Source organism: Podarcis cretensis (assembly GCF_951804945.1).
Source record: "Podarcis cretensis genome assembly, chromosome: 14".
NCBI classification, from domain to species: domain Eukaryota; kingdom Metazoa; phylum Chordata; class Lepidosauria; order Squamata; family Lacertidae; genus Podarcis; species Podarcis cretensis.
The window spans coordinates 18,528,672-18,555,861 of NC_137183.1; the positions used below are offsets into that span (position 1 = coordinate 18,528,672).

The 27,190-nt window shown below is 46.7% G+C and overlaps 1 protein-coding gene across 1 annotated transcript in view; it reads left to right on the forward strand.

The window, feature by feature from the left end:
* Positions 1-234: 234 nt before the first annotated feature.
* CTXND1 (cortexin domain containing 1) overlaps positions 235-27,190 on the forward strand; it is a 45,906-nt gene continuing 18,950 nt past the window's right edge. Inside the window, exon 1 of the mRNA XM_079954428.1 lies at positions 235-998. The gene's annotated coding sequence lies outside the window, so the exon portion shown is untranslated. The remainder of the gene's footprint in view (positions 999-27,190) is intronic.

Genomic DNA, 27,190 nt, shown 5'->3' on the forward strand with positions numbered 1-27,190 from the left:
TAAAAGCAGGCTCTGGATCAGGGACCCGCCGCTGCTGCTTCAAGGGACAAGTCGCCAGCTTTCAAACATGTATTAAAGAGCACAAAATGGTAATCTGGTCCTTGGATTTCAATTTCAATTTTGTCTGATGTGCTTTCTCCTCCTGACCCCTCCACTCCTGTACTCGTTCACTGTGCACAAGCCTGGACAAAGAAATAACTTCTATTTCCTGCTCCCCACTCAAAATACAATGCATTACAAGACTTAACCCTCCTCCTTTGCTCTTTATTGCTTGTTATGATGTGGGGAGGGGGAAGTGCTGGAAAATTGGGCTTTCTGGCTCTGCATGCAAATTATAAGGGGGGTGGGGTAGAGGGATAAAGGTATAAAGCAGGCAAAGGGTCTTTTTCAAATGGTACCACGGCAATGCCATTGGGCTGATGCAAAACTAAAAATCTCCCCATCTTTCTTATCTGGTCCTCAGTGCTGTGCATCTAGCTCCTTTCCCCTCAATGGGCTGTCTGCACAGCCTCTGGCTAGGGCAAGCAAGGGACTGCAGACAGCAAAGCCCTGGACAGTGGCGTGGATGTGATGATCAGGAACACGCAGCCCCCCAGGAGGTGAATTGTGCCGAACAGAAGAGGAGGAGGAGGAGGAGGGAGAGCCCCTCTGGCTTGACACAAGCAGGTGTCGCTCGGAAGATCAGCCCCGCTCGATCCACCGCGAGCCCAATGCAGCAAGCGATTCTGATATTGCAGCAGAGACGGTTTCCTGCAATTAGTTAGCAACTGGGAAAACCTGGCTGCTTTGTGGCAACAAAGGGAGTGGGGAGGCAGCTTCCAGACGTGGGCTGGTGTCAAGAGGAGAAGGGGAATCTCTCATTGGTCCTCTGGGGTTTCTTGGATCAGCTGGAGGAATTTCACCGCTACGCAAGGATGCTCAAAGATTCTGTATCGCGTCGACGCGTCGCAGGGAAGAGCTCACTGCTTGGTACTCCTGGACTGAACAAGTTCTGAGAGGTTGGTAACTCTTATTTCCCCCCAGTTGTTTCCTAGAGAAAAGGGTTGCTTTGTAGCCTGCTAGCTCTGCTCACCTGTACGCTGCATTTTGCAAATAGCGAAAGCCGTTGACTGTGAGACAAAACTGTGTGTATGGATTGGCATTGAAGCTCCGAGACTGTACAAGGACTTTCCCACTGAAAAACAGGCAGTCGCTGAGTTCCATTTGTCAATATCCAGGAATGGCTCCTTTGATGGAGAATGAGATTCTGTATTTGACTACAGTGCCTGTGATCAGTTTCCAGTTTGTTCTACCTGAGGGTGAATTTTGTTATAAGCTTTCACGCAAAGGATACTTCAAGCAAATGCATGTTTGTGTACTGAAGCAGATGTTCAGAAATGGCATTACCAGTGTTTTGACAGAGAGTGGGTCATGGTGGGATGTAAAGTTTGTAATGGAGCAAAGAATCTGTTTCTTTTCAATGAAGTAGGTGTTGCAGAGAAGATAAGAGTTTGGATTCTTAAAGTAGGCCTGCCAAAATATCTCAGCCTCAATGATTTGGGGTGTGTGTCTCTAACTCTGAAACTATAGAACCCATTTTGAATTATTTTATTACGAATTCATGATATTAATTCATCATTACATCACTAAAGAGACCAACATGAGGATTTCTTTTTTTAAAAAAGAACACCTTACTGCTATTTTGAAATATGTTCATCTTTTAAAACCACACATAGCCATTTTTAAAAAAATGTATAGAGGAAATCACACTGTTAAAGTCTCAACACAATGAAAGTGAATGATCTGTATTTATTTCAGTTACACAAATGTATTTGTTTTTGCTGCCAAAATTCAGCAAGGAGCATTAAATGTAACAATAACGTTAGTCTTTCGAATCTATTTTTGTGAAGGGAATGCTATTTAAAACTTCTCATGAGCCTTTACAGCCTGAGTCTCTTTACAGCCTGAGTCTGTGTCTTTATATTGGAATACAAATGCCTCTGTTTTCTGCAAAGCTTATTCCAAAGTAAATTTCACACGATTGCAGATGGATTATCTCTAAAGGTAATTGGAGTGAGAAACTACACCATCAAGGGCTTATAGCTATTTCTTCTCATATACTGTGTGTATAACCGGTTTCTTTTTTTTTAATTAAGTGGTTATAAGGAAGTTTTTAATAGCTTTTCTTGTGTGATTGAGAAATAAGAAAATGTTTCCCTTTCAAATGGGACAAAACCCATTAAACTGCAGAGAAAGAAAAAGTCAGACATTAAAGTTATTCCATTGCAACAGTGAAAGTAACAATGAGAAAGTAGAAAGGGTGATAATCTGAATCAGAATGTACCTTCTCCTCATCTGTTGCAAAGGAATATGTTAATTTCCCCTAGTCCAGATTTACTGAGTTGATTCCACAGAATCTGGTGACATTTTGTATGGCCCTGTGGAACCACAAGTTTAGTTGCAATGCACCTGTGGTTAGAGCTGCAGCCTTGCTTGCAGACGGTGTCAGATTGAATCCCTGCCATCTCCAGGTAAGGTGGAGAAAGTAATCTAGAAACCCCCGAGAAACCTTGCCAGCCTGTATAGAGAATATTGAACCAGGTGGACAAATGGTCTGAGTATAAGGCACTTTCTTATGTTCCTTTCATTTGGGGAAGAGAGAGCGATTAGCTCAGTGGTAGGGCATTTGTGTTGAACGCAAGAGGTCCCAGCGTCAATCTTCAGCTGGACCACATAGGCAGAGCTTTTGCCAGTTGGTGTAGGCAATGATGGAGCTAGAGAGATCCACTGCCTGGCATAGTATAAGGCAACTTTCTATGTCCTTAACTACCCACTCATAATCACACAGTGCATACTCGACATGTGCCGTTAATTCATTTAAGAGGTAGCAATGGATGACCATGAGTTAAATGGATTCATGGTCTAAGAGGAGCATGGTACCCAGATGTGTGTGTGTGTGTGTGTGTGTGTGTGTGTGTGTGTGTTTAATCGTTTACTGTTTTGTGAAACAGCCAGATTAATCTATCTTTGTATAGTTAGAGAGAGGAAAAAGTTGGCTTGTATATCTTGACGCTTTTTTTTTTTTTGGTTATAATTTTTTCTTTTGTATCTGTTTGTATGTTTGTTATGTGTATAACCTCAATAAAAATGTATTTGGGAAAAAAAAGACTTTCATGTTCAGAGGCAGGGTGCCTATGAACTGTGGGCATTGGGATGAGAAAATGATGTCTAATCGCTTGATGCCCTTAGCTTCTCGGAGACACCAGGATGGCCAGGGTTTGGATGCTGCTTATATGCAGGATGACAATATACAACAAAATTTTATGCATGCCTGGCCAGATGTTATTCACATTGCCTTCAATGGGGTTTACTCCCAAGTTAGGGATGCAGGAGAAATTTGATTGAAAATGCACCGCAAGCCGAACCCATCAAATCCACACTTTCCGAAACTATTTATGAACCAAAACACAGCTATCCTTCAAAATTCGCCCTTATCCGAATTTGCGACGCAGTTTCCCAGCCAACGTTTACAAAAATGCATATATCAAAGGAAGGTGTACATAACAAATGAATATATTAGTGAAAATAACCTACAAGAGCCATTCTATTAGGGAAGGTTGCTCGCCAAAAATGGGTACACTGGTCAAAACTGCATAAAAAAGTATGTTTGTTATGGAAAATTCACACTAAAAGGCTGGTGAATTTTCATGAGGATTATATCTATCTATCATCTGTCTGTCTATATATATATCTCACAAAGGGCTGCAACATGTGGAGAACTGAATTTAAAATTGGAAAAATGAGAAACTTGGTGAACCAAAATGGGCAGATCTTTCCATCCTTACTCCCATTTTTGTGGGCATGGGATTGCGGCTTATCGTATTGCACAATACGTATTAATATGCACAAGGGTCTCTGAATGTGCTTTATACATTCAGCAGTGAATAACCATTTAACACACAATTTATCAATGTGTTTTATTGATTACGGCAGGGAGGAGAAATGTGTAGCCCGCCCACTCCCATCATTCATAGGTCATTTTTTTTGTTAATAGTTTTGTACGGTGCTTAGAGGTTTTATTACAATCAAGCGAAATATAAAATTTGTTAAATAAATAAATAGCTTGCTGGGGGGCTGGGGGGGGAGTCCTACAAAGGTTGGAGGCCCCCCTCCCTGAGTTGCAAGTAAATCTGATTCAACATTTCTCAGAGGTCTTTTTATGGAGATATAGTTTTCTCCTTCTCCCCCCTCCCTGCTCCAGAAAAAAGGTGGTCACTGGGCAGAATATTCTTCACCATGTTTTGTGGTGGTGACCATTTCACGCAAACGATACCCCCAAAATGATGCAAGGTTTGGGGAGTTTGTGGAGGAAGCAAAATAGCTGCCAGACTGCCAACACCTTTGCTGATTCTCTCCTTCATTGAAGTGGCAGCGAAAACAAATGTTAGTTTTTTTTTAGAAAAAACAGCAATAACTGTCCCTGCTAATGGTGAGCCTCCATCTTTAACAAAGTGCTGGTGAGTTTCTCCTTCCCCTGGAGAAGTTCAGTGAAATGGCACCCCCAATTTCTCCACCCACAAATAGGCTGGCGAATTTTGATAGAAAGGGCCATAGCTCAGTGTTGCAGCATCTGCCTTGCCTGCAAGGAATCCCAGGTTGAGTTCTCAGCATCTCCAGGTAAAGTTGGGAGAAAACCCTGCCTGAAACCCTGGAGCAGGCTTCCTCAAACTCAGCCCTCCAGATGTTTTTGGCCTACAACTCCCATGATCCTTAGCTAGCAGGACCAGTGGTCAGGGATGATGGGAATTGTAGTCTCAAAACATCTGGAGGGTCCAGTTTGAGAAAGCCTGCCCTGGAGAGCTGTTGCCAGTCAATACAGAACTAGATAATGATTTGTCCACAGCCCCGAAAACAAGGGAAGAGTTAATTGTACATCTTTAGGCACCAGGCAAAAATGTTCCTTTTCTACCAGGCCTTCCCTTGACCTGATCAACAACCTTCATAGGATTGATGAGGTCCTAAGCTACTGAAGATAATGGGGCCCTTTATATGTCCAGCTGTCCTTTGTCAACAACAAATTGTTGCTGGGTTTTTTTTGTGTGTTGAATATATGCTGTATTGGGGACGCAGGTGGCGCTGTGGGTTAAAGCCTCAGCGCCTAGGGCTTGCCGATCGAAAGGTCGGCGGTTCGAATCCCTGCGGCGGGGTGCGCTCCCGCTGCTCGGTCCCAGCGCCTGCCAACCTAGCAGTTCGAAAGCACCTCCGGGTGCAAGTAGATAAATAGGGACCGCTTACCAGTGGGAAGGTAAACGGCGTTTCTGTGTGCGGCTCTGGCTTGCCAGAGCAGCGATGTCACGCTGGCCACGTGACCCGGAAGTGTCTCCGGACAGCGCTGGCCCCTGGCCTCTTAAGTGAGATGGGCGCACAACCCCAGAGTCTGTCAAGACTGGCCCGTACGGGCAGGGGTACCTTTACCTTTACCTATATGCTGTATGGTAATTTATGGAGCTAATAGGTAGAGTGGTGCCTCGCAAGACGAAATTAATCCATTCCGTGAGGCTCTTCGTATAGCGGTTTTTTCATCTTGCGAAGCAAGCCCATTGACAGCTTAGCGGATTAGCGCTATTAGCGGTTTAGCGGCTTTTAGCGGATCAGCTGATAAGCGGCTTATCAGCAGATCAGCTGATAAGCGGCTTAGGGCTTAGGAAAAGGGGGGGGGGAAGGGGGAAAACCCCGCAGGAACTCGCAAGACATTTTCGTCTTGCGAAGCAAGCCCATAGGGAAATTCGTTTTGCGAAACGCCTCCAAAACGGAAAACCCTTTCGTCTAGTGGGTTTTCCGTCTTGCAAGGCGTTCGTCTTGCGGGGCACCACTCTATCTAAAGCCATTTGCACATCACAAAATATGTATTTTATAAAAGTAATTGTTGAACTGAAATACAATTAAGAAGTATATTAATAGTGAAATACAAATAAGAAGTATATTAATAGTGGGAAAAAATTAAGCTCTAACTTAAAATGATTTTTTATTCATAACAAATTTAATAATGCAAACACACTGGCATTGGGCAATAACAAAAGTTCCTTTAGAAACACAATTTACAAAGGCTCATAATCTAGTCTCTAGAAACTTGCTATAACATGAAATAATAATAGCAAACCAGTGATATTTTAGGGTGCAGGCTAGCAGGTGGGGCCCATTACTTACATCATAGAAGCCTACACAACACAAGACACTGTTGCTGTATGTGGTTTTTATTTTTATTTTTTATATTATCTTATATCCAGTTGTTTTTTCCTTTAGATTTATTGAGGGCCCCCAAGAGAGTGGGGCCCTAAGCTATAGCTTGTTTAGCTTATACGTAAATCCAGCACTGTCAACATCCTATAGCCTTTAAAAGGTGGCTCTTTTTTTGGGGGGGGGTGTTATTGGATTATTGTTTTTATTTCATTGTTATATATTGTGATCTTCTTTGTGAACTGCCCTGAGACCTCCAGGTATAGGGCGGTATATAATGAATGAATTAATGAATGGTAAGCACTGGCACCTCTCTTTTGAGAAAAACAGCACTGGGTGTAAGTGATGATCTGGCGGATTCAGTACAGTGGTACCTCTGGTTACGTACTTAATTCGTTCCGGAGGTCTGTTCTTAACCTGAAACTGTTCTTAACCTGAAGCACCACTTTAGCTAATGGGGCCTCCCACTGCTGCCGCGGCACGATTTCTGTTCTCATCCTGGAGCAAAGTTCTTAACCCAAGGTACTATTTCTGGGTTAGCGGAGTCTGTAACCTGAAGCGTATGTACTTTAATGGAAAAGAACAACATTGTACAAAAGATTATTCCATGTATCACTTACCTCTGAAAAGCATTTCTCTAGAAGTCAAATCTGTTGTGACCTGAGGAAACAGAAGGAGAGTTAGGAAAGACAGGTAAAACTGTTTATACGGCTGAAAGTCTCCAGATGGGGGAAATGAAATGTGAATCATTAAAGTGATTGGGAGTGTGGGGGTGGGGAGCAAAGCAAAAATTGGGATGTCAAATCTGCATGCAATTTGAACTGAGGGAACTTGCAACCATTTGTTTTTTCCATAAGTGACTCTCTGTTGCCATTATACAACGACTTGCTCTCTTTTCCTGGACCTGACCTATTTGACGAGTGCAAGCGCTTAAATTTCTGTTGCCTTCTCAAAACTAGAGAAGCAACATAACTCCGGTCTCTCTCTGTGTGTATTCATTGCTATTTTTCTAGAAAAATAGGTGTCAGAACTCACTGTGAACACCCCACTCGTTCTCTTAGAATGGCAATGGTGCCTACCTGAGAGGTGCCAGAACTGCATTTTGCTGAGTTCCGGCTGAAAAAAAGCCCTGTATATAAGTGCCGTACTTTCCCGTCTATAAGACGCCCCCGTGTATAAGACGCCCCCTATTTTGGGGGGCTCAAATTCAAGAAAATGGGGGGAGATGGCACAGAGTTGTTGAGGGAATTGACCAGAGTTGTTGAGCTTTTTTTAGGGGGGGTGGATGCCAAACCGAATATCACTCACCCAACTGGCAAACACTCACAATCGCAAGTGACGCAAGCCAAATTGACAAAGCAGCAGCCAATCGAAAGCAGCCCTTGCAGAAGACACCATTCACCCACCCAATCACTAGATCCTGCTCGTGGATGCAACCAATCACCCTTTCCCCCTCTGCACTACCCATGTATAAGATGACCCACCCATTTTTTACTTTCTTTTGGAGTAAAAAAACCCTCATCTAATATACAGGAAAAGGGACGCAAGTGGTGCTGTGGATTAAACCACAGAGCCTAGGACTTGCCGATCAGAAGGTCGGCGGTTCGAATCCCCGTGATAGGGTGAGCTCCCGTTGCTCGGTCCCTGCTCCTGCCAACCTAGCAGTTCGAAAGCACGTCAAAGTGCAAGTAGATAAATAGGTACCACTCCAGCGGGAAGGTAAACGGCGTTCACCAGAAGCGGCTTAGTCATGCTGGCCACATGACCTGGAAGCTGTACGCCGGCTTCCACGGCCTATGAAACAAGATGAACGCTGCAACCCCAGAGTCGGCCATGACTGGACCTAATGGTCATGGGTCTCTTTACCTTTAATATACAGGAAAGTATGGTATTTTCTTTAGAAGTAAATAGATAAAACAAATGGCTCACCAAAAAAGAAAAAAGAAAAGAAAAGTTTATACCAGTTTGTGCCAGGGCTGGCATCACTGTTAGACAGTGAGGTGTTTGCCTCAGTTGGCAGAGGCTGAGGGGGGGAAAGGCAGCAAAATATGGGAGAACAGAGCGGTGTGTATGCCATGTGGCCAGTCCGGCACTCCGAATGCCTGCCTGTGGCCATTAGATGTGGCAGAGGATGGTGTCCCATCACTGATGACTAAGACTGAACTGCCATTGAAGTCTGGTTTAAGCATATGGAATGGTATAGAAATGGGTTGGAATAATGTTAATGTCAATGTAACAGATCTAATTTACGTTAATTAATTACATAAATCATGTAAGCTGTGCAAGTTCACCCCAGCAGACAGAACAAGACCACAAGCAGCGGCCAAACTGTCTTTCAAGGAAACTTGCCTGCTGTCGAAACTTCCTTAATATTGCATCCTGTTTAAGGCACCAGCCAGCCAAGCCCTTTTTGGGGGATACTCCATTCCAGGGTAGTTTCTTTCACCTCCCCACAACAGACACCCAGCATTCTGTGGTCACAGAATGCTCAGCCCTCGTTGCACTATTTCTTTTTTTTTTCCCAGGAGAAAAGTAGCCCCCTTAGGTTTCCCCACTATTTTTTTCCTACTTGCAGAAATCTAGGGTCTCCACCTTCAAGGATGCAACACTCCCTATTGTCTTAGCAGCCCTATTTTGGCTACATAGCCATCCTAACTCAACACCGGAGATCTCAATTTGCATACCGTATACGCATATGCATACCGTATACGCATCTCCCCACTTACACACAACTGACATGTGCAATATTTAGAGAAGTGCGAGCTTCAAAGTATGGCTGTTTTTCGCTTATTTTGTCGTTTTGGGAAAGTGTAAATTATGAACGTTCTACTTAAAATGCAAACTGAATTAAACTTCCTTAGGCCCAGGAAACCTCAAGAACCACCATTCTCCATATAAAAGTTCCTGATCATCAGGAATCCTGCTCTGAGTCCCATCATCATGAGTGGCAGGGTAGATGGGCAGAGGAGATGGGGTCTTTTTGTGGTGGCCCCAAGATTGTAGAACACTTTCGAGGGGAGATCCACCAGGTGCCATCTTTGCTTGCTTTTTAAGCAAAGTTAAGACCGTTAAGACGTACCTATCATTTTCTAGCAGCTTCTGGGCCTGTGATCGATTACTCCTTTTATTTGGTTGCAAACAACTTGTTGCTAATTGCTACTTGTTTTTGTTACGGCATCTTAAATGTTTCTACTGTATGTCAGGCGGCTGAAATGAGATTCTTAGCTGCTTTGTCTTTTCTGGGCAGAAAAAAATAGCTATAAATCTACTGAAAGAAAATTAAAATAAATAATGCAGGCAGAGGGAAAGAAAATTGGTGAGATTGTAGACTAATGATTTATTGCTATAGATAAGCAAAAAGCATTTAATGAATTACTGAGTTGGGGGGGGGGTAGGATTTCCCCCACCAAACAGAGGATTTTCCAGTTCAAAGCTCTGCCTTCTAGCCAGGGCATCATCATTATTTATTATGCTCACATCCCATCCTCCTTCAAAAGGCTCAGAATGGTGAACAACAAGGTTTTCCTTCCATTTTATCTTCACAACAACCCTTTGAGGTAGATTAGACTGAGAAATAATGTATGGCCCAAGGTGAATGTCAGGGGTTCAGGGAGAGAGGCGCAGAGGAGGGAGGAGACCGAGAGTGAGGGAGAAGGATTCCAGCCTGACGAGGAAGAGGACGACAATGACCCGAGATGGTCCATGAGTCCGTCCAGTGAATCGGAGGATTCCCAAAAGGGAGCCCCCCTGGTCAAGCCAAGGGGAGCCCAAGGGGGAAGCAGTCAGGAGCAGGGGAACGTAGGGGGAACCGCCAGTGGGAGTTGGAGATCGAGACCTGCTTCTCCACCGGAACGGAGTGAAGAGGGTGGAGTTACCAGTGTGTCGGGAGGAACAGAACAAGGAGCAGAGGGGGGAAGGAGATCGGGGCAAGACGTCCTGCCGGAAGGGGCGGAAAGCAGTACCGGGAGCAGTGTGGCTGTTGAAAGGAAGGTCAGGAGCAACGTACGCGCGCCAAGTTCAAATGTGGAGGCGCGCGGAAGTGGGGAGAGCTCTGGGGAGGAGCCTGGTGCTAAAGCACGAAGGAGGGGGCAGCAGGCAGGAGAAGACTCAGCCTCTGGGGAGTCCCGGAAAGAGGGAACACAGGGGGGCAGGAAGACCCTGCGGAAAAGGAAGGAGAGGAAAAGGTGGAGCAGCACAAGCCTCTTAAATTGGTGCAGGGGAGGGACGGACTCAGAGGGGACTTCTAACATCTAAGGGTAACAGATGTGGAGCCACGGAGTTTGGATGTAATGACGACAATGATCTTCAATAAAACCTTTTGTATATAACTTGGACTGGACTTTGGTCTCTTGTGAGCTGGGACCCAGGGTGGCTCTGACAGTAAGTCCCCTCCAAAGAACGCAAAAATTTTTTTTTGCAAAGCTCACGAACGGTGACAGCCATGAGTGCGGAGGAGCAGTTGACAGCTCTGCGAACTACAGTTTCCGAACTCACTGCTGCAGTCCTTGCGTCTCAGAAGAAGCATGACGAAATGGAGAAGCGCTGCCAGGACCTGCAAACCAGGTGGGAACGTGCAAGCAGGGAAGGGTTCCCAGGGTCCAGATCAGAAGGGATTGGACTTGGACGGAGGGGGGGCAGCCTAGTCACCCACTTCGATGGGAACCTGAAGCACTACCCCAGTTTCAGAGCAGACGTTTTGTATGCATTGCACTTGCTTCGTCATGACTTTAAAGATGAGGAGGAGAAAGTGGGGTTTATTGTTTCTCACTTGCATGGGCCGGCCAGAGACTGGTTGCGCAATTTGTGGCGTGAAGATGGCCCTGCCCGCCGCGATGCAGATGAATTCATTAAAGCAATGGATGCCTGCTTCCAGTCAACTGTAGATGTGGATCTTGCACGCAGGGAAATTTTTGGATTGCGGCAAGGCAAAGCCACTGTGCGTCAGTACCATTCCAGATTTTTTGCTTTACTGACTGCGCTAAGCTGGGAGAAGGATTGTGCACCTGTGAGGGATTTGTTCTGGGAGGGGCTCAGCGGTCCCATTAAGGATGAACTTGCCAGGGGAGACAGACCCCAGACCCTGGAGGAGCTTGTGCAGAGGGCTTTGGCGATTGGGATAAGGCACGAGGGACGTCCTTGGCACACTGAGGAAGAACGTCAGGTGCGTCCACCAGCGAGGACGTCTTCTTTCATCCCCAGGGAGTTCAGTCAGTCACATCCTTCGCCACTGGGAAGGCAGGGGGAGGAGCCCATGGAACTTGGTGGTGCTAAGGCTCAAGCAACAGCCAGAGCCCCAGCTTCCGGTGCAGTAAAGGCACAGCCTCCTAGAGGGACCAGGAAGTGTTACATTTGCGACAGTGCACAGCACATGGCGAAAGAGTGTCCCCAGAGGCTGCAGAAACACACTGCAGCTTTAGCAACTGTTGCAGCAGAAATGATGCAAGCAGAGCAACCTCAGGGAAACGACAGTGCCTGGCTGGAAGCAGAGCTGCTGGGGCTCAGCCAGGCGAATCTGTAGAGCAGTCCCCAGCGCTTTTGCAACGCACAGACCCTTTACCACCCAAGCCAGCGGTGCAGCTCACTGCAACACTTCAGTTGCCGAATGGAACCACCCTGGAAGTCCCCATCACGATTGATTCTGGGAGCAACGCAGATTTTGTGGGGACGCACTTTGTCAAGCAGCATCGCATAGCGCTTCTGCCAGCGACAACACCTCTGAACGTAGTCACGGTGGATGGCAGGAAATTGCTAGGAGGACAAGTTGTGCAACAGACGCCTCCCATGGTGATGAGGATTGGAAATCATCGAGAAGTCATCAGCTTCAATGTCACCCGCCTTTCAGACACGCCTATAGTATTAGGCATGAGTTGGCTGGAGAGACACAGTCCTGCTGTAGCGTGGTACCAACGGCAGATCACCTTTTGCTCATCGTACTGTGCTCAACATTGCATCCAGTCCAGCCAGGAGGAGGGAGCTGAGCAGCAGTTGCAACTTGGCATGGTGCAGGCAGTACCCCGCAAGTACGAGGGGTTCCTGGAGGTTTTCTGCGAGAAGGAAGCTGACCAGTTGCCGCCCCACAGGCCTTATGATTGTGCCATCGACCTGGTGCCAGGGGCGCAGTTGCCGACTGCAAAGCTGTATTCCATGTCTGAGGACGAGATGCAAGAACTCAGGGAGTTCATAGAGCACAATTTGAAGCGCGGATTCATCCGAGAATCGAAAGCGGTGGGGGGCAGTCCTGTTTTCTTTGTAAAGAAAAAGGACACGCCCCAAAAAAGACTCATTGTGGACTATCGATTCATAAACAGTAAGACCAAACCCAAGGCCTTCCCCATGCCCAAGATAGATGATCTCCTGGCAACCGTAAGGAAGGGGAAGATCTTCACCAAATTGGATCTGCGTGGAGCGTATAACCTCATACGCATCCGGGAGGGCGATGAGTGGAAGACGGCCATGTTCACGCCTCTGGGCACGTACGAATACAGAGTGATGCCATTTGGTCTCCAAAATGGATCTCACGTCTTTCAAGCATTTATGCATCACGTGCTAGCGGGACTTCTCTACAAGAAATGCGTGTGTTTCCTCGACGACATCCTGATCTTTTCGGAAACGGAGGAGGCCCATGAGAAGGACGTAAAGGAAGTCCTGCAGAGACTACGGGAGAACAAGCTCTACGCCAAGTTAGAGAAGTGCCAGTTTGATGTGACGGACGTGGATTTCCTAGGCTACAAGCTGTCCGACAAGGGGCTGGCCATGGACAGCGCCAAGGTCCGCGCGGTGTTGGACTGGAAGAGCCCTCGCAATCGGAAGGAAGTCCAAAGATTCATCGGCTTCGCCAACTTCTACCGCAAATTCATCAGAGGTTTTGCAAAGGAGACGGCAGCGATCACGGACACTCTCAGTTCCAAGAAAAAGAGGTTCGTGTGGACGGAACAGGCGGAGCGCTCTTTTCAGAAGCTTAAAAGCCTTTTCGCCTCCGAGGAGCAGCTGCTGCACGTGAATCCAGGCAAGCCCATACGAGTAGAGACCGACGCGTCAGACAGAGCGGTTGGAGCCGTACTCCTGCAAGAAGATCCACATGGAAACTGGAGACCCGGTGCCTTTTACTCCAGAAAGCTCAGCAAAGCGGAGCAAAACTACACCATATGGGACAGGGAGCTGTTAGCCATTCACGCAGCGTTCAAAGCGTGGCGACATTTCCTCATTGGAGCCAAGCACACAGTGCAGGTCCGCACGGATCACAAGAATTTAGAGTATTGGCGCACGGCGAAACTCCAGAGCCAAAGACACATGCGCTGGGCAGAGTTCTTCGCGGATTTCGACTTCAGGATAGAGTACGTCCCAGGGGACTCCAACGTTATAGCCGATGCGCTCTCCAGGAAACCGCAATATCTTGAGGAAGCGGCGCCAATAGCAGCCAGGCACATTTTTGCACCGCAGGCGTGGGCGTGCGCTGCCATCGCTGTCGACCTGGACGCAGTGCGACGCGCGTTGCAGGTAGATCAGTTTGCACAATCCAAAATAGAGGAGCTGCGTAGGGGTTCGCTGAGAGACGATGAGTTCCAGTTACGCGACGGACTGTTAACTCACAAGGGTGCCCTCTACGTGCCGAGCGACAAGCTCCGAGCAAAGGTTCTGCAGCAGTTGCACGACGCTCCCAGTGCGGGCCATTTCGGCAGGGAGAAGACAATAGAACTGGTGGCCAGGGACTTTTGGTGGCCCCAGATGCGAGGAGAAGTAGCGGAGTACGTCGCCAGATGTGACACTTGTCAGAGGTCCAAGCCAGTACACCAGAAGCCGGCGGGCTTGCTGGAACCACTGGAAACACCACAGCAACCGTGGGAGAGGGTGGCGCTGGACTTCGTCACTGACCTGCCCAGTTCCAGAGGCAAGACGGCGGTACTGGTGGTGGTGGACTTGTTCACCAAGATGGCGCACTTCATTCCCTGCGCGAAGGTGGCGACGGCGGAACAGACCGCCAAGCTCTTCATCGACCACGTGTTCCGGGCGCATGGGCTGCCGCGGGCCATCCTGTCCGACAGGGGGCGCCAGTTTATTTCCAATTTTTGGCAGAAGCTCCTAGGTATCCTGCGCGTCAAGATCAACCTAGCGTCGGCAAGACATCCACAAACCAACGGCCAGGCCGAGAGGGTCAACGCGATCATGCAGCAGTACCTGAGATGTTATGCAAATCAGCGACCCACAGCTTGGGTGGACTACCTACCGATGGCGGAGTTTGCCTACAACAACACGAAGCATGCGTCGACGGGGGTGACGCCGTTCTTCGCGAACAATGGACGTCATCCCAGGACCTTCCCGGGGTTCGTAGCACCAAGAGAGGGGGAGCCGCAAGAGGCCGACCAGTTCGCTGCAGAACTACAAGAGGTGCACGAGGAGCTGCGGAGACATTTGGAGCTAGCCAAACAAGCATATAAGGTGCAGGCAGACAAAGGCAGAAGAGTGGGAGAGGACATCCAGGTGGGGGACTGGGTGTGGTTAGCGGCCCAGGCGATGCCAACCAAGTCGTTGGCCAAGAAGAAGCTAGGGCACAGGCAGCTAGGACCATACCAGGTGGAGGCTAAGATCAACCCCGTGGCTTTTCGACTGGCCCTCCCCGCACAGGTTTCAGGAGTCTGAAACAGTACCGCAGCCACGCACAGAGTCACCTAGGAGGGAGGGATCGCCTAGGGTCGAACCACTCAACGAGGTCACAGAGATCCTGGACTCGAGATGGGGGGAAGAGGGAATAGAATACTTTCTAGTCAGAGAGGGTGCACCAGTCAGTGCCAGTGGGTGGGTGCCGGACTACGCTTTAGACGAACCTCTTTTAAAGGACGAGTTCCATGCCCTTTTCCCACATAGACCCATGCCAGCCGAGTACTTCGATGACTGGCTCTTTACCCCCACATGTTCAGGCAGCACTTTCCACGGCTTTTCTTCAGCCGAGGAAAGAACGCCGAACTCAAACTCGCCCAGGGGATCGTGTTCGGGGGTGGACACAGAGCCCTCTTATTGGTGGGATGAGCAACCAGAGGAAGCCTGGCGCAAGAAATGGCTGAAGGGGCCTTGGCCGGCAGCACCAGACGAAGTAGCAATGGAAGAGGGAACTGCGAACATTTTGGGTGAAGAACCCGAATTCGAACACACGTACACCGAGCTGCCAGCAGAGGTCATGGACGTAGCCGAACTGTATCCTGCATCTACCTCCGAGGAGCTGCAGTTCCCACAACCCGCACCCGATGGGGGGGAGGGGGGAAGGGGGGGCTTCGAGGGGGGGATGGATGTCAGGGGTTCAGGGAGAGAGGCGCAGAGGAGGGAGGAGACCGAGAGTGAGGGAGAAGGATTCCAGCCTGACGAGGAAGAGGACGACAATGACCCGAGATGGTCCATGAGTCCGTCCAGTGAATCGGAGGATTCCCAAAAGGGAGCCCCCCTGGTCAAGCCAAGGGGAGCCCAAGGGGGAAGCAGTCAGGAGCAGGGGAACGTAGGGGGAACCGCCAGTGGGAGTTGGAGATCGAGACCTGCTTCTCCACCGGAACGGAGTGAAGAGGGTGGAGTTACCAGTGTGTCGGGAGGAACAGAACAAGGAGCAGAGGGGGGAAGGAGATCGGGGCAAGACGTCCTGCCGGAAGGGGCGGAAAGCAGTACCGGGAGCAGTGTGGCTGTTGAAAGGAAGGTCAGGAGCAACGTACGCGCGCCAAGTTCAAATGTGGAGGCGCGCGGAAGTGGGGAGAGCTCTGGGGAGGAGCCTGGTGCTAAAGCACGAAGGAGGGGGCAGCAGGCAGGAGAAGACTCAGCCTCTGGGGAGTCCCGGAAAGAGGGAACACAGGGGGGCAGGAAGACCCTGCGGAAAAGGAAGGAGAGGAAAAGGTGGAGCAGCACAAGCCTCTTAAATTGGTGCAGGGGAGGGACGGACTCAGAGGGGACTTCTAACATCTAAGGGTAACAGATGTGGAGCCACGGAGTTTGGATGTAATGACGACAATGATCTTCAATAAAACCTTTTGTATATAACTTGGACTGGACTTTGGTCTCTTGTGAGCTGGGACCCAGGGTGGCTCTGACAGTGAACCTCTCCCTCTCTGCCTCTTTCACTCCAGATAACAAAATTAAAGCTCCCACTATTTACCGTAGTGTCAGAATCCAAGGAACTATGGCTTGTTTAAACCAGGGATGAGAAATCTATGGCCTTTTAGGTATTGCTGGACTACAGTTCCCATCATTCCTGGCTGTTGGCCATGCTGGCTGGGGCTGGTGGGAGTTGAAGTACAACAACATCAGGAGGGCACTGTGTTGGCTGCTCCAAGTTTCAGATCTTGGGTTTAACCATGGTTTACAAACCACCAAGTTCAGCTATATGGTATCCTGCAGGCCAGAGCTTTCCATGTTGGTGGCTATTCGTGTTGGTGACACACTTTTTAGACATGCATCATTTCGCGACACAGTAATTCAGTTTTACTAGCAAACCGGAGGTTAAACTAACCCCTTTCCAGCCCCGGGAAGAGTGTGGGGAGTGTTCACGAGAGACACTTACACACTGCAACTGACACACTAATGCATGGGTAGGCAAACTAAGGCTCGGGAGCCAGATCCAGCCCAATCGCCTTCTAAATCCGGCCTGTGAATCAGCGTTTTTTTACATGAGTAGAATGTATCCTTTTATTTAAAATGCATCTCTGGATTATTTGTGGGGCCTGCCTGGTGTTTTTACATGAGTAGAATGTGTGCTTTTATTTAAAATGTATCTCTGGGTTATTTGTGGGGCATAGGAATTCGTTCATTCCCCCCCCCCTCCAAAATACATTCTGGCCCCCCACAAGGTCTAAGAGACAGTGGACTGGCCCCCTGCTGAAAAAGTTTGCTGACCCCTGCACTAACGTGTCATGACACATGGTTTGGAAAGCTCTGCTGTAGGTAGTTTAAAAGTGGATGCTTCCAATCTTTTCCTCCAGTGTGTGAAAGAGGAAGAAAGCAAGAAAAGAAATATGCAAGCCCAAGACTCGGGCAGGCTCATTCATTTGCTGGGGCAAAACTATTGGTTTCCTGTTACGTCTGAACAGAGACTAGCTGCCTAAAAGTTGCAGTTGTACACACATACATATAACAACTTGAGGTCTTTGGAGAAGGGAGTGTGACGTAATAATCATTTTTCATTCCAATTCTGTTACTGAACGTTAGGGAACTTCTGGGTGATTTTACAACCATCTGGAGTCTTTGGCTCCCAAGAGATGTTTTAGCAATTCTTCTTTAGCTAATTAAACCTGCATGCATCCGTTATCATTCCTTTTCCTCCTCAATTGCAAAGTTTGCTGTTCCATTCTTTCCAATGAGGCAACTCACTTCAACCCCCTGCAACTGCCTTTAATGCTACAGTCCCCCCCCCTTTAAAAGCAAAAATAAAAATAAAAAAATCTCTAGACAGGGTGTGTTTCAAACAGCAGTGCAGTAATGTTCAAGGAGCATTAAAGGGCTCCCGCTGAACACTTTCCAAATGTTGCTGACTGAGCAGTTTCCCCTAAAGGGAAGCAAAAAATAATTTACTCTCCATTTTCTAAGCGAAAATTGTAGCGTCGCTCAGAATAACAGTTCATGTGCAAAAAAAGGTTGGGGGGAATTAGGGAGCGTCTAGAGGAGTGATTGCTAATGATTCCTGAGCTGAATGCCTCACACGACCATGAACTGACCTTCAGGCAACTGAGGAAAAACCGCCTGTATTGGGTGCTTCCAATATGAATCCCACCCAAAAACAACGGCAGTCACATGCTGGCAAACTCACGCTGTCCAATTATAGTTGACTGGGAGGTTTTTTCACAACAAACCTGCTTCACACACAAAAATGCATTTTAAGGAAAGTGACTAGGGAATGCACCGGAAGGTGTGAGGTAACACTTGCTATGATGCGACGTTGCATGATTTCCCTACAAATGCAACAGGATGAATGCTTAGCAAACAGACCGCCTGGAAGCCCCTGAACTCTGGTTCTTTCATATTTCCTAAGGAATATTTAGGAAATATTAAAATTTCAGTGGGCGATACATAAAGTTTGAGAGGTGTAAATAAAGGAGATAAAAATACCCCGTAGGAAGATAATGTGGGATTACAACTCAAGCCGTTTTGAAGGGAAGTCAATCACTGTTGGTGACGGGTGGGTGGGTTCTTTGTTAGTGTTTTTTGGTTGTTGTATTTGTTGGTGAGTTTGGGTCTTGTTTTTTGACGCTGTTTACCTTTGTTTTCCTTTGTTTTTGCTTTGTTTTTTATGTTTTTTCTTTGTGATTTTCTTTTCTCATAAAAAAAAAGAACTCTGGTTCTTTCAAGCCACAATAGTCTCTTCATGCAAAGTGAATTCACCGACACCTTTTACCTGTTGGCGTGCAGCAAGAGCAGAGGCAGGCAACAGAGGCATGCGTGCCGGTGGTTGAAGCCCAGACAGTGGTGGAGCAAGGTGAGGTGGTACCCGGTGTGGAAAATTTCTTGTCACCCCCCCCCCCACACACACACATTGAATTTATTAGAACAGGGGTCAGCAAGGTTTATCTTGCCTGGGCCGGATCTGTCCCGTGGAGATCCCTCTGTGGGCCAGATCATGCGTGAGCCTGCGATTTTCAGCATCTGCATCTGCACAGATGCCATTTTTGGAGTCTGCGTGTGTGCAGACATGATTTCCGGCGCAGTGGAAGAGAGTCTCTGCGCCACACTGCACCGGTTTAGCACAGTGTGCGAGCGGGCGGCTCAGTTCGCGGGCGGCCCGTGGGCTGGTCAAACAACCTCCGCGGGCAGCATCTGGCCCATGGGCCTTAGGTTGGTGACCCCTGTATTAGAAGAAGGAAAAATATGTCCCACTCGAGTACAAACTGCAGAGACAGATTTCGGCGGAAAGAAACACCCCTCCCCTTCCTTATCCATCCATTCTCCACTACACAGCATTGAGTTCAGCCACGTTTCGTTGCATTTGTTGACTGAACTAAAAAGTTTCAATGCGTATTATGTTGATTTGTTGAAGTCAATTAATTGTCAGGTGAAGTTATTAAACTCGTTTTTAAAAATATTTTTTCACAAAAAAGTTTCATGAACCCAATTTTTAAATTTTATTTTAAAAACACATTTTTTGCCATTTTGTCACACCCCCCCCCCGTGATGACACCCGGGGCGGCCCACCCGCCCCCCTGCATTCCCCTTCCTACGCCACCAAGCCCAGAGTGAGGCTGAAATGGGAGGAGCCTGTTTTAGTAACACCTCTAAAATCTCAACCCTGGGCTTCTCCCCAGGTTTTCTACTCAGCATGGGATACAAACAGGCCAAAGCTCTCATAAAACAACGTGTTGCATACACTGAGTGCCAATTGGATCTAGCCAGGACCCCAACCTTTATTGCCAATGAATGCCCTTCATCCATAGGTCTCAGGATGGTTCAAAACATAAAAATGCAAGGTAAAAATACATTAAAAAAAGAAAAAACCCTGACAAACCAATAACCTCCTCCCACCCCCTTTTGCAAACAAAAATTGTACACTAGGAGAAAATTGCACTAAAATGCTGACAATTTACATAAGAACTTTTAAAAAAACTGCAACGTGATGCAGAAATGTGGGGAACTGAATCAAGAGATGGAAATTTGCCTGTCGTTATAATGTTCAAAATTTAGGAGTTCTGCTCTTAATAGGCAAGAGAGATAAAAATCGCAAGTACCTCTCTTGTTAGTGCAGTGAGTTTAATGAAACTTTGCTATGGGCAGATAGAGGCGCAGCTGCAGGAAGGGAAAGCCTCTGAACTGACCCTTTAGCTTCTGTAAATTACAAACCATTCAAAAGGGGATCTTTGCAGAATGGAAAAATCAATGGTGCCAAGCTTCGCACTCGGAACGGTGCCTCGGGGTACTCTGAGTGAAATACGGCTCTATTAACATTCTTGCCATAGGAAGAGGAGTTTGGTTTCTCCATGAACCAGCTCACAGCAGGTTCATAGAAATACTTTTTTTTTTTTTGTAATAATGGCATCTCCCGGTTGTCACTGTCAGCAAAGGTTGAATGCCTACTACTGTTGACAATTAATGACTGAGCCAGAAATGGCATTGCCTTTCTTGAACAAGAAACAAAATTCCCGTCTCCTTTAATGAGGAAGGACCTATACAATCAAAGTCTCTGAAATGCTGCGAGGTCAGCATTTCACAGCCCATTGGTTTTGCAGTTGCCTGGCAGTTTGCATCCCCAGTCGAACCCCATTCTTGTTTCAACAGGCAAGGGCAATCGATAGCCAGCAACTCCACTGCAGCATGATAGCAACTCAAAAGTTTTTGAACTCCCGCTTTCCACTTTCCAAGCACCAGCAATCCGCCTGATGCGTGCCTTTGCCAGGACTGCGACATCAGGTTTCCAGGGAGAGGAAATGTTCCCTACAAGGTCCAGAGGCACCACATTGCAAGAGCAATGGGGGGGGGTGACATCGCGCACATGCTTGGCAGGGGGTTGGACTCGATGGCCCTTGTGGTCTCTTCCAACTCTATGATTCTATGATTCTATGTTGTCAGGAGGAGCCAGGGTGTCAGGCTTTAGGCAATTGGCTTCTTTCCCCATGGCAGTAGATAAGCAGAACAAAGGGAAAGGAGTCTTCTTACCACTTAGAATATTTAATAATCACAGCGAGAGACAACAGAACGCATCTCTCTAGAATGGCGGTGCTCCCAACTAAGGCTTACCCCTCCTCCATTCCTATTAATCTACGTCACTGCTGCGTTTTGTAATCTGAGCTTGTAGCTTCTGCGCTTTCTGTTCTGACACTTTCTGAGCTCTCCGTGACTTTGGGGGGGGGGGGCGGATACTATCCAGAGACTGTGAATCTGTTAACCCTCTCTCTTCCAGTGTTTCTTCTCCTAGCTGTTCCCCCTCCAGTATTTCCCAGTTTCTGCCTTCTGAACTATGCCCCTCTGCAAACCACTGTTCCAAATCTATACTGTCCTCCTGCTCCTGGGAAGATTCAGGATCAGGAGGAGAGGGTGGCTCCAACCATTCTTCCTCAGTGCACCCCGCCTCAGCATGGTCCCTGACACAGGGGCGGAGCCAAACGTGGCAGACGCACAGCTTCAATGGCTGGTGGCTCCACCTCCTCCTCCTGGTGCCTCCCCTAACACTCTTTCACACACACACACTCAGACCCCACCTGCCCAAAACACTAAAGCATTAGCATATCACTTTAAACAGTCATAATTCACGAGAAATAATCCTTGGAACTCTAGTTTGTTAAGGTGTCGGGAGCTGTTAAGAGACCCTTATTCCCCTCACAGAGAGCAACAGTTCCCATACTTCCTTGGGAAGAGAGCCTGATTGTTAAACCCTTTGGGAATTATAGATCTGTGCGCTGGTGGGCTTTGGGCTTTCAAATTGCAGTGGTGCCTTGGGCAATGCCAAAAATTTGGTGCCCCCCAAATTCTGCCTTCTATTCTAAGTCACTGCTGTGATACCCTTTGTGTGAACAAACCAGCTGTGCTCCCCTAAGTCCACCTCTGCACTGTGAAGGGAATAAGGGTCTCCTATGAGGAAACACTGGTTCTCCATATAGATTATGGTCAGAGATTATGGGAGTTGTGGTCCAACAAGGGATGCAAGGAGGCAGTAAATTCCATCCCATCCTGGGTTTGTCACAATCAACACCATTTCTGTTCCACTGCAGTTTAGCTTCTGCCAGAACTAATCCTGTTTGCCATTCTATCTGCTCCATTTGACACTTATGTAATTAATTTCAGTGAAAGGGGAATAGCAAATAACAAAGCAGAAAATAATGTTGCTTTTTACCTAATGTTTGCAGATTGATAGCTAATGCTGCTTGTATTTATTGCTTGCTTTCCTTTCCTGACTTTGGATGAATGTGCAAATTGTGGGAATTCCCATTTCCATTTCTGAAAGTCCAGCACCTTTCAGAGGGCCACAAGCTCTGTGCCCTGGTAACTGGTACATCCAGCGAGAAAATCTATGCCAGAACTATTGAAAGTTACAGTTGGAGGCTATTTGCGTCAAATCTTATTTTCAGTTGCTTTCTTCCTGTGATCAATGACTTAATCTTCCCACGTTAATTGATAACATCAAAGAGAATTCATCTGCGTCCTCATGATTTGTTTCCCCTTCCCAAGCCACTTACAACTCCCCTCCTGTAATTGATTCGGCACGTCACAAATGTGACATTAAGGAGGCAGCCCATAAAACAACACGGGCAGAAGCAGGTCTGGAATAAACTCTGTTTAAAAGCCTCTCTAGAGCAAAACCATAGGAGGGTCGGATTTAGGGGTAAGCAATTGCCTGGGGCACTGGGCTTGAGGACAAAGCTTCACTTTTGCAAAAATCCCAGTAATCAGGATGGGATGGGTGGTCTCTTCTGAATTAATTCCTGCCTCGTTCTGGAGTTAAACATTAAACTTTCTCCAAAGCATCATCTCCCACACAAGTCAACCCTGCTAACTTCCATCACGTGAATTATAGTTTTTATTGAGATTTGACGCACGCCAGGCAAACGGAGTTTTATCCTACTCTGAAACGAAGCCAGATTTAATGTTTAGATCTGCAGCCTTCCTTGTGCATTTCCGTTCAACTAACCAGTTCCAAACACTGAACCAGACTGGTAATTAAAGCCATTAAGAAATGTTTCCATCCGCAAAGTCATTTAAAACAGTTAATGCGCCAGGAGTTATTTGATGAGCAGAACTTTTGATACAGCAAATAGTGTGTGCTCTGGCGACAGCATCGCATCTGAATTCATAATAAGCCGCCAATTGCTCCAAAGACTATGAGCTGGAGCTGCAGCAAGGCTCAATCTAGGGCAAGCGTGGGGAGTCTCACCTTCCTACCTGACCCTTGCGAGCTGAGATTGTGCCCAAGACATGTCTCCCTCCCCAAGTGGCAGTGGCCTTGCTCTGCAGCCCCTCTCAAGTGCTTTTGCCTGGCTGGAATGCGCTATTGAACAGTGATATTAGGAATTAGGGAGAAATTCACTTCCACTCATGTTTAAAGGTGGCCCTCCCTAAACTCGCACCTCTGAAACAAAACACAGCCATCCTTCGAAACTGGAACTTCTCTGAATTTTGCAACGCAGGACTGTCCAAAAATACACACGCTAGGGATCAAGCATGCATAAAAACGCACACATTAGTGAAAACAGCATACAAAATGTCAGGGGAATGGAAAACTGATTTAAAATTTACAGACTGTTCCCTGTTGAAGGAGAATTATATGAAGATGATGTACAGATGGTATATGACACCAGTGCAGTTAGGGGGAATGTACAAAACTAGTTCAAATATATGTTGGAAGTGTAAGGAAACGGAGGGGACATTTTATCATATGTGGTGGGATTGTAATGTAATTAAAATAATTTGGGAAATGATATATAACGAATTGAAGAAAATGTTCCATCTAACATTTGTTAAAAAACCTGAAGCATTTTTGTTAGGGATTGTAGGGAAAGACCTGCCAAAAAAAGCTGGAAAACATCTTCATGTATGCGACAACGGCCGCGACAATCCTAATAGCACAAGGATGGAAGATTGAAGAAATTCCAACTAAAGAATCATGGCAAGAAAAACTGATGGACTATGCAGAACTGGCAAAATTGACACATAAGCTACAGGACAAGGATAACTGTGATTTTAAAGATGAATGGGAACCCTTTACAAAGTATTTGAAGAGGCAACAAAGCGAACTGGACTCCTTGGCAGGTTTTCAATAAACATTCACAAACTTTTTATTGACAATAATCAGTTAAACAATTTAAGGATCTATACAACTTTGCAACATGCAGAGAATAGCATTCACAGAGAAACCAAAGACTGGAACTGAGGGAAGTTGGGGGGGGGTGTTGTGTGGGAGGGTGGGGGGAGGGAGGGAGGGAGGAAAAATGGGGGGAAATTAAGGATGATATGTTTTTGGATAATATGTTTTGTATAAACTTTCAATAAAAAATATTTTTTTAAGAAATAATGTCAGGGGGAATTGCACGTGCACGTAAAATGTGTCCATAATAAAAGAAATGCACACTCAGGTGCTGATGAAGACTTTAAAAAAAGTAGACAAACTGATGCAGAAAAGTGGAGAACTGAATGGATAAATGAGGAACGGAGAGAAACTGGAACCGACACCTTTGCCCATCCTTCCCGCCTATGCCTCCATCTGGATGGAGAGATTGGGGAGGTGTGCAAAAACAGCTTTTGCATCGCAGTGAATGCTTCAGGGGATGCTGAGGCGGCAACACTGCTTTGCTAAGCCATGGTGCTGCTGGCCAAGGAGTTGGACGACTGAAAGATGACTCCACCTCCTGCTTTGACAGTTCCAAGGGTTCTGCAGGAGATATCTCACCTGGGTGCCCCTCTAGGGGATGTGGAGCACCAGTTCCCTGCCTGCTCCTCAAGGTCCCTGATCTGTGGAGCACCTGGTTCATTTTCTGAGGACGCAGCATCTGGCAGCAGGATTCCAGACACACCATCACTGGACTGTATTCAGAGCCCCCAACCGGCCAAGACCACAAGAAGCACCTCTTCTTCAGCAAACGGCCATGGAACAGATGACTGGACGCCTTTTTGTTGTTGCTGCCGAGACTGGCATGTCATGGGTTAAAGAGATACTTTGTCCATACACTGTCATTTTTGCTTCATTTGGCATCTTCTCTGCCCCAAACCGTTTAATTACTTGGATTACGAGCCACTTGAGAGACAGAAGGATTTGCCTTTGGAAAAATTGCTATGAGCCAATGTGAGTCCACACGGTACAGAATATTTTAGGAATTCCCTCCTCTAATCATCAACTCAGGTGCTGAGTGCTGAGTAGGGATGAGCAAATTTGTCAGTTTTGGTTTTCCCTCACATCCTCATTTTCCCTATCTTAAATTTGGTTCTCCACATTTCCAGATCAGTTTGAAAATTTGTTCATTTTTTAAAAGTCTTCATTAAAATTCACCAGCAGTTTAGTGCCAATTTCTCTCAACAATTTCCCCTTAATATAATGTGCCTTTGTGTATTCTTTTCATAAATACATGCACTGATACACACCTTTCTGTACCCATCACTTGGCTGGAGAACTGCACAGTAAAACTTGGAGAAGGAATTCCCATGGATGGGTGTGTTTGGCTTCATTTATTGTTTCAGGAAAATCTCAATTATACAGGACTGCCATTAAATGTAAACTGAATAGTTTCCTGGGTACTGGCAGATATGCAGCTGATATTTGGCCACTGAGAAATAAGGACACATTCTTAAGAAACCCTGAAGGAGAGAGAGAGAACCATAGCTTATCAAGCTTATCAATAATGGCTATAGATGATCAATGTTATATACACACACACAAACACAGGGACTCCCCCCCCAATACAGTCCAATAACCACTGAGGAGACTTGGTAGCTACAGAGTGTTGTACGGCCATTGGAAAAGAAAAGCATATTCTTAGAGGGAGGAAATAAAATGATCTGGTAAAGGACAACACAATTGGGTGGTTGACAAGCTAGAAGGCTGAAGAGGAGCTTTGTGTTAGGAAGAGAGAATTTATTTTGTTGCTAGTTTCTTTCATACGAAAATAATTATTCCCATTTACCACAACCATATTCTGCACCCTGAAAGCAGAGAGTTGGTATGGTTAGAGTGGTGGTTTAGGATCTGGGATAGATCAGGGTTTAAATTCCTGATCAGCCATGAAGCTCAGAGTGACCTTGGTCCGATCATAGACTCTCAGCCTAACCTCTACCTGATATGGTTATTTTGAGGATAAAATGGGGAAGGACCATGTGTGCCTTCTTGAGCTCCCTGGATGAAAGGTGGGGTGTAAATGTGATAGATAAAAGAGCTTGACCCTTCTCTCATTCACCAGCTTTAAGTTTGGAATAATACCATGAAATGCTGCTGTAATATACTCCCCAGCAGACTAACAGAGCAGCATTTGAGCAAATTTGTTTTGACAAAGGTTTAAAGCTAAGACGCAGCAGAGCCAAACTGCACACTTAGGTTAATATCTAGAGATTGCTCTTTCCTCTTTTACTTCTTTCGTTTTATATAAAGGATCGCTCTGTTGTTGGTTTTTTTAAGGTGCCGTTGGATGCATTTCCAGATGAGACAGATTTTGGGTTTGCTGACTGAATGTCAGCCCTTTTAGATCTGTGCAATTAGGGCAGCTGCTATGATGTCCTCCCTGGAATTGCATTATTAAATCCATGATTGATTCAATTAGCTTAGAGGAAGGGGAAATTAAAGACGGCATTAGCGCTGCTAGCGTATCACCACCATCATCGCCCTGAAGTCCATCTTGTGCCAATGGACCGCAAAGCATGTGGGTTACCTGTTGGACTGCATGCAAAATGTCTTTCTACTTGTCTCATGTAGGGTTCCCAGTTCAGGAGTATTCCAGACCCTGAGACTTCAGAGCCCAAACCTGAGACCTAGGGACCAGACATGGTAATATCCAGGAGAACTCTGTGGTCATGAATGGACCAGGTGTGCAGCCCGGGAGTCATTTTGGACTCACAGCTGTCCATGGAGGTGGAGGTTAATTCTGTGCCATAGCATCTGTCTACCGGCTCCATCTGGTACGCAGGCTGAGGTGTGCATCTAGACTAAATCTTGCATTTCCTCTTTTTGGTGATCCATAAATTGCCACTCCATCTGCAGGCGAGGCTTTTTCGGACACAGAACATACTGATGATGTCTGCAGGCCAAGATGTTGTTAAAAGCGCATGAGCCAGGCTGCTGCTTTTTTAAAAGTCATTTGGTAACCTTACACGGAAAGCAAATTACCACAATTACATTTATATATCACTGCGCAGTGAAGTACTGGTGTTGTTGAAGGTGTCATACCAAAGCTTTGAGTTAATCATTCATGGTGATTAGATCAGTTAAAGCAGCCCGAACAAAAACAGAAACTTCTGTGGAATAAACGGGGGAAGGCTTGTGTACACAGGTCATTTTTTATTTCCCACATTGCTTTGAAACCTGTCGTTCCCCAGATGAATTAAA